Source organism: Panicum virgatum, chromosome 5N (assembly GCF_016808335.1).
Source record: "Panicum virgatum strain AP13 chromosome 5N, P.virgatum_v5, whole genome shotgun sequence".
NCBI lineage: Eukaryota > Viridiplantae > Streptophyta > Magnoliopsida > Poales > Poaceae > Panicum > Panicum virgatum.
This window is the reverse complement of record NC_053149.1, coordinates 23,647,841-23,655,488: the sequence shown is the minus strand read 5'-3', so window position 1 is coordinate 23,655,488 and position 7,648 is coordinate 23,647,841.

Genomic DNA, 7,648 nt, shown 5'->3' with positions numbered 1-7,648 from the left:
AATTTTTTTTCATGCACATTCATAGTTTTTTCACTTTTGTCGCACCTTCATACGAGGCTATTAGTTTTAGCTATGTGTTTAACATGAAAATCGATATTCTCATAGCTTCCTCCATACATGTATACATGATCACATGGTAACATACATTGCTCATAAATAGCTTAAGTTAGCATATTCTTACATTAACAACTACAGGAATATGTAAATTATAGATTAATATGAAAAACACATTCCCAATTTTGCTAAAAACACATACATTTTTAATAAAATACATTTCATTTTCCAAAATTCCATACAAAAATACATTCCCAGATAATTTGTATGCCTAACAGAACAAATTAGTAAATTGCACTACTGCAGAAAACGTTTATAGGGGCGGATAGATTGACATCTTCAGGGGCGGGCGCGCGACCCGTCTCTGTCTGACGCAGCTAGAAATCAAGTTTTACAAGGGCGGGTACAGGGCCCGCCCCTGAAAACCAATTTCCAGGAGCGGGCCATGGCACCAACCGCCCCTGGAAACCCTTTTTCAGGGGCGGCCCACCCCGTGAGCCGCCAGTGAAAATAGTTTTTCCAGGGGCGGCTGACGCCATCACCCGCCCCTGGAAAACCCTTTTCAGGGGCGGCTCAAAGCATGAGCCGCCCCTGAAATTAATTTCCCGCCAAGCCAAAATTTGGAGTTCCATTCAAATTTCTGTTTCCCGCTAATTTATTGTAATACCTTTTCCTCTGTATTTAATTATTCTATTTTTTATTTCCCTCCCATTTTCACCTGTAAAGCAATTGCACCATTTGATTCAGGTTTTCAAAATTCTATTTCCGTTTTATTTAAATTTGTGTTTCTCGCCAATTCTATTTCGATTCCGGATTTTTTTGTTACTTGCTAGAACCGACTTCTCCAAGTTGAGCAATATATTGGCTAATATGCTCCCAAGTGGATCGGTTATCATCACCGTTAAACTGGACAAAATCAGGAACACGCCAACCAGTGGGGTAGGGAATCAAGTCAAAAGCATCAACATATGGCCTAAGATATAGCCGACTCCTACCCGCAACAAAGCCCAGTTTTTTTTTAAACATAGCGGCCAGATCCTCTTTCATCCTAGCAAGATTGGCCTCATAATTACCCGTAGACGTTTGGCCAAAATGATGCGACGTAGGATCAGTAGTGGACATCGTTTGTGCGGCATACTGCGGATTGGCCCTAAGCCAATCATCCCAAACATCCTTGAGCAACAGTAGAGGAAAAGGGGGTTCACCGTACCGCCACTCTTTCCTTTTCCTGGTTTGGCAGGACTTTTTTTCTTTTTTTCCGTGACTCACGTACGCCTCCACTCCGCATAGAACTAGTCATGCACCTATAAGAGACCCACCATTGGCCTATTTCCTTGTACGCAGGGATTCCTTTTGTTTTTTTCTTTCCCAGGCGCACACATCCACCAATTGGCAAGCCATGCACTGTGGGGCCCACCAGGTGTCCAATTTCTACACGAAGTCGGAGTCCCAATTCTGGCCGGTTTCCTCTAATCAACGAGAGTTCTCGATCAACTTGCATGCATCCATAATTACCTGACACATGATTTCTCTCTCATGCAGCAAACGTACATCCATGCATGCAAGCATGCAATTTTCTCCTTGCCTGATCTTCATCGGCCCCTAATGACTCCTTACCACGCACGCCCGCAGCTGCAGCACGTTTCGCCCAAGGTCGCCGCCTGCAACTTCGCAATCACACAACCTGAAACAAACCGTATCCATTAACATATCTGAGTCCATCATCGTTGCTGCTCCACCTTGAGTCTGCAACGACCACCACGATCAAGACCAACCGCCCGTCAGTCTGATCGCGAGCCAAAGCCGCCGTCTTCATCCACGACGTCTTCCAGCCGCATCGTCGAACCTGGCCATCACGTCTGACCGGCCCCTATCGAATAGCAGCCTACAGCCGCTATCAGTCTGATCTCCACGTCTGGACGCATCCATGTTGATTGCAGCTCATTGGACGGTTCGAGCCACCCGCGTGAAGTGTCCAACACCACCGATCGAGTCGTCGATCGCCGCCATGCTCCACCTTGCGCCCTGTCCTTCCCGGACAGCCTGTGTGACCTTGCGCGGTGTGGAACATGCCCATTGCGCCTCCTTGTGGATCTTCTCCCTGGATCTGGCTCTAGTACCACTTGTTAGAATAATTGTGCGGAAGCGATAACCCCAAGAATACAAAACCAAATCACAAGATCACACAAACAAGAACGACACCGAGGCACGATGTTTTTTAACGAGGTTCGGCGATGTGACTACATCCTCGGGGCATGACTACGGGCGCTCCTCCCCATAAACAGCAGCTACACCGGCATCCGAGCACTACCGCGGCCACGCCGCCGCCCACACCAGCCGCCAAGTCATCTCACGGTTACAGGGTAGTGCCCTCATATTTACACTACTACAAAAACGTTGATTTGTCCCGGTTGGGAAACCCCTGTTGTCCCAGTTTCCCAACCGGGAACGCCAGTCCGGGACAAAAAGGGTGCCCTTTTGTCCCGGGTCTGGCAACCGGGACAAAAGAGGACATTTTGTCCCGGTTGGTGTTACCAACCGGGACAAAAGGTCCCTTTTTTTCATGTTTTCCTTTTCTCAATTCTTTTTCTATTTCAATTATACTTTTGCATTTCAATTAAACTTATGTATTGGAATTCAGTGTGTATGATCTCCACTAATATATACACACACATATATATATAGTTAGTTATATAATATTTGTCCTAGATAGTTTTCATATATAAATTAATTCACTTATATATATATATATGTATACACATATCTATACATGTGAATTCCTTTACATATGAAAATGTCTAGGACCAATATTATATAAATATATATATATATACACATATATATTATTGGAGTGCTTATATATATAATACATACATACTCCGTCATATTTGCATAGGTATATTCGTTCTTAATTACATAGTAGAATTCGCCTTTTGGAAATTTAATACATACATACTCATAAATAGAAATTTAATACATAGACACACTTATATATTTACATAGGTATATTCGTTCTTAATTACATATATACGCATATATTGTCATATTTGCTGTGATTGTCAATATTAGATATTCCATCATAGTAGAATTCGCCTTTTGGATCGAGGACTTGCTCAACAATAAATCCGGAGAATTGTTCTTGAATCGCCATAATCTTTTCCTCCGGTATGAGTTTATCGCGCATCTCCCCGACCTATGGAAAAAGGCGATAATTAATTTTGACTAATTAAAATACGAGTTCAAATATTAATAAGTTTTTTACTTACTTCCTCCTCCCAATCTGTCTAGCCCTTTGGAGGACCTACCAGACCATGGATGTTCTCGCATACATAGTATGCGCACAGTACAGTGCCTTGTTTCTGCCTCATACACTTTAAGAGAGAACAAATTATCAGGTATTTACATGAATATATAATAAAACTAATGAATCGTGCAATGAATCATCCAAGTGCGTACCGGAAAATCTGTCTTGATCTTCAATTCCTTGTCAAATTTGCCTGGATGATTTTTAGCGAATTCTTTCCAAATCCTGTGCATGATTAGAACAATTATAGTCAAGTAACAAAGTGATTCAAATTATCGGTCATCGACGGAGTAGTGGTAGAATTACTTTTTCATCATGTTAAGAAGATTTTCGTATTGTTCTGGAGGTCTCCTCAATGAGTCCATAACCACGAGTAGGCTCTTCTCGGGAATTATGACAATTAGGACCCAGTGTTCACTGCAAGATTATACAGAGGCAGTTCTTGGTAGTTAAGGTTTAAACAATTCGATTACAGAATAGAAAGAGTTAGACGGAAGGAATCACTCACGCAAAGTTGTAAGGAAACAATATCATTTGCTTGTTGTGATAAACGCTTATGTACTTGAACAAGTTTTGGAATATCTCATCGGAATTGTCACGTAGAAGCCTCCAATTACAAGTAATTGGGTCGATGAAGCCGAGGTGAGAGTATCCCTTTCTTCTGCAATTATGTATCTCCATTCTACATGATATCGAATAAATCAAGAGATCAGTATGTTGAGATCATGCAAAACAATACGTAAGGAGAGTAAAATACTTACAGAACCCACAAGCCGACCATAGAGATGTCGAGGGCCTCCTGATGGAATAGTTGGTAAATTTCTTCCCAGTTTATCCATATAATGGCCTCCCCCCGTAAGAAATCGTCATCTTTAATCTTTGCACCCTGCACGAAGATGCAATCGGCCATCGCATGCATGTAGTGCTGGTGCAGCTTATACATTTGCGTTGGAAGCACAGACACTACTTCGGGGGGTACAAGAGTTTTGCCGATCTCAAACATCCATTTGACGACCACATCGGCCTTTGGAATATCTTCTCCCCCTACAATCTGAGCCGCCGTCAGGTTTGATTCTTTCAAAAATGTAACAAAGTCTTGTTCTTGCGTCGTCTGTCCCACTACGAGAGGCTCTATTGATTGTTTCTTTTGGGCTCCGAGCTGTGGAACGTCGGACGACGACGACTTTGATTGTCTCTTCTTTTTCTCAGTAGTTTTGATAATTGTGCGTTCGTAGTCTGAAGGGGGGTCTCTCAGAATGAATTTTCTCTTATTTGCTTCGCACATTCCCTTAAAAAATTTCAAATCTATCGGATTTATGACTTTCTCGGGCTCCGGCTTCGGCTTGAAGTGCTCTTTAACTCTTTCTTGAGTTATCCGATTGCATTCTTCAAGCCTCATGTCCCAGGGTTTAATAGGAGCTACCTTGGTTTTCTTCTCCTTTTCCTTCTTCTTTGGAGGCTCCTTAGCCGGTGCAGCTACCTTCTTTGCCGGCGGCCGTTTCTGCTTCTTTGCCGGCGGCGGAGGGGGTGACCATGGAGGCGACGGTGACGCTTGAGTGTTCATCGGCGCATGAGATGATGGTGATGGAGAATGTGCCGGTGATCCTTGCCGAGACAGTGCTGCCCTTGGGGAGTTTTGCGGAGATGCCGGCCTTGGAGAGGCAAGCTGAGATGCCGGTCTTGGTGTTTGATCATCCGACTTTAGGACAATGTAGCGCTTATCCCATAGGATGTAGCCATGAATGGCTTCTCCTAGTGTCCTCTCCCCATCGCCTCCAGGAATATCAAGCTCGAGCGTCTCCCAACCCTGGCACACTTGCTCCACGCCAACTCGTGTGTATCCAGGCGGAATTTGCTGCCCGTGGTACACGTCGCCTGGTTGGGATGGCATGGCGGTACCGTACGCAACAGTGAACATTAAGTTCTTAACGGCAGTCTGCAGGTCACAAGGTGTCCGCTGGGTGATCTCATCCACTAGAAATCACTGCAGGGCCGACGCTTCAACTGCGGCCTGGATCCCCGTTGGCTCGGCGACGGCGACGTCTGTGGAAGCGCAACTGCTTTTTCGCTGAGACAGGTGATCGGCTGCGACATTAGGCTCTGGAGGCACCGTTTGCGCTTGTTGTTGCTGGCTCATTGCTATGGCCACTTGGTGTTGAACCTCTTCCTCCAGTCTTTGATCGTGTGACATGAGCTGTTCCTCTAGCCTTTGCATGTGCTCCCGCTCATTATTCTTTCTTCTTTGCCGGCTTCTATATGATTCAATGTAATCCCTGAACCCATACTTCCACGGAACCACGCCTTTGCCTCTTGTGCGGCCCGGATGCTCTGGATTCCCAAGGGCGTAAGTCAGCTCATCCCTCTCTCTATCCGGCTTGAATGTTCCCTTGGCCGCTGCTTGCATGGCCTCCTGTAGTCTCTGGGCTGCTCGCTGGATGTTTGGCCCATAGATGCAGTCACCAGTCAATGGGTCCAAGCTTCCCCCGTGACCATAAAACCAGGTCCTTGACCTTTCAGGCCCGTTCAAGGTCGCAGGTTGGATGCCTCTGTCAAGCAGATTCTGCTCCATCTTCTCCCATTTGGGTATTGCAAGCTTGTAGCCTCCTTGGCCTAGAGTGTGATGGTACACTTTCTTCGAGGCGTTGTCTTTGGCCTTCTGCACCTTCTGAAGCCCAAGCTTTGAAGACTTGTATTCCACAAATGCATCCCAGTGACCCCTGAGCTTTTCGAGCTCGCCGGTAAATACGGGTGTGGTCCCGGTCTTGATATATTTCTTCGTCAAAATTTTCTTGAATGATTGCAGCTGTTCGGCCATCTTACTCAGGGTCCAGCGCTTGCATATCTCTTCGGATTCAGCAGGAACCGTGAAGTTTTTCTCAAGCTCCCGCTAGCACCATTCTTTTTCTCTTTCGGGTACCGCATCCCGTTCCTCGCTTGGATTGTAAGCTTTCCAGAGCCTGAAGCTGATCGGGATGTGGTTCCTAACAATACATCCGGATTGTCTTATGAATTTTTTGGCGGCAACTTCTGGAGTGATCGGTTCGCCATCTGGACCAACTTCCGTTATAATGAACCGCCCTTCCAGTTTTTTTGTTGGGCCTCGCTTCGTCTTTTTCTGCTGCGACGATGATCCAGACGGCTAGAAAAAAACATTCATAGTATTCATATAGATTCAGATAAAAATATGATTGTCACTACAAATAAATATAGTTGTGATATGTACATTAGCACTTTGTTCAGCAGCAGCGTCATCCTGAATAGATGGTGGCTCAATTCCATCACCGGACATATTCAAATATATGTCGGTATTGCTACCATCATCAGCTTGTTCAGGGACATCTCCTTGACCTTCGCCAATCATATTCAACAGGAACTGTTCGTCTTCCGCGTCTGTGTGTCGCGGGTCCATCGTAACTAAAATATGAATACAAATAAAACTCTTAAAAAAATTCTCTAAATAATCCACATATTTGCGAGCATTTGACTAAGTACCGATGGATGGACGAGGTCGAGTAATATTCTCTAAGTAATTCAAGAAATAAACTTGAAATATTCTATCGATAATTTCACTAAGTACCGATCGATGGATGAGGTTGAGAAATATTCTCTAAGTAATTCAAAAAATATACATGAAATATTCTATCTATAATTTCACTAAGTATCGACTGTGAAATATTCTAGATGGTTTTTTTTCACTAAGTACTGATCGATGGACGAGGTCGAGTAATATTCTCTAAGTAATTCAAGAAATAAACTTGAAACCATCTATATATGAAATATTCTAGACGGTTTTTTCACTAAGTAATTCAAGAAATATACATGAAATATTTAAAAGAAATTTAAACTCACTTTACACATACATACATACATTCATACATTTAAAAATTTGTAAATATACCTTTATTTACACAACAAATTATGATTTCACTCTTAACAACAAATTATGATTTCACTCTAAATAACATGAACTCTAAATTATGATTTCAAATTATGAGCATGTCCCAAAGTTACATGAGTGTAGCTTCCTAGCTACTGAAAATGAGCCATATAATTGGTCGACGATGTCGATCTTAGAGCTGCCAGTTGCAATGCTAACTATGGAAATGATAAGGCATCACGGCTTATATAGTAAAATCCATCAATATTGCATATAGAAGGAGCAGATGTCTTCATCCAGGCCCCGCAGTGTCAATGGTAGAAAAGGTCATCTAACGATCGCAAAGATAGCATCCATCTTGGGCCTTCTTTGTGCTCGCCGATTGACTTGCTGCCGGTCCCTCCGGCTGCCTC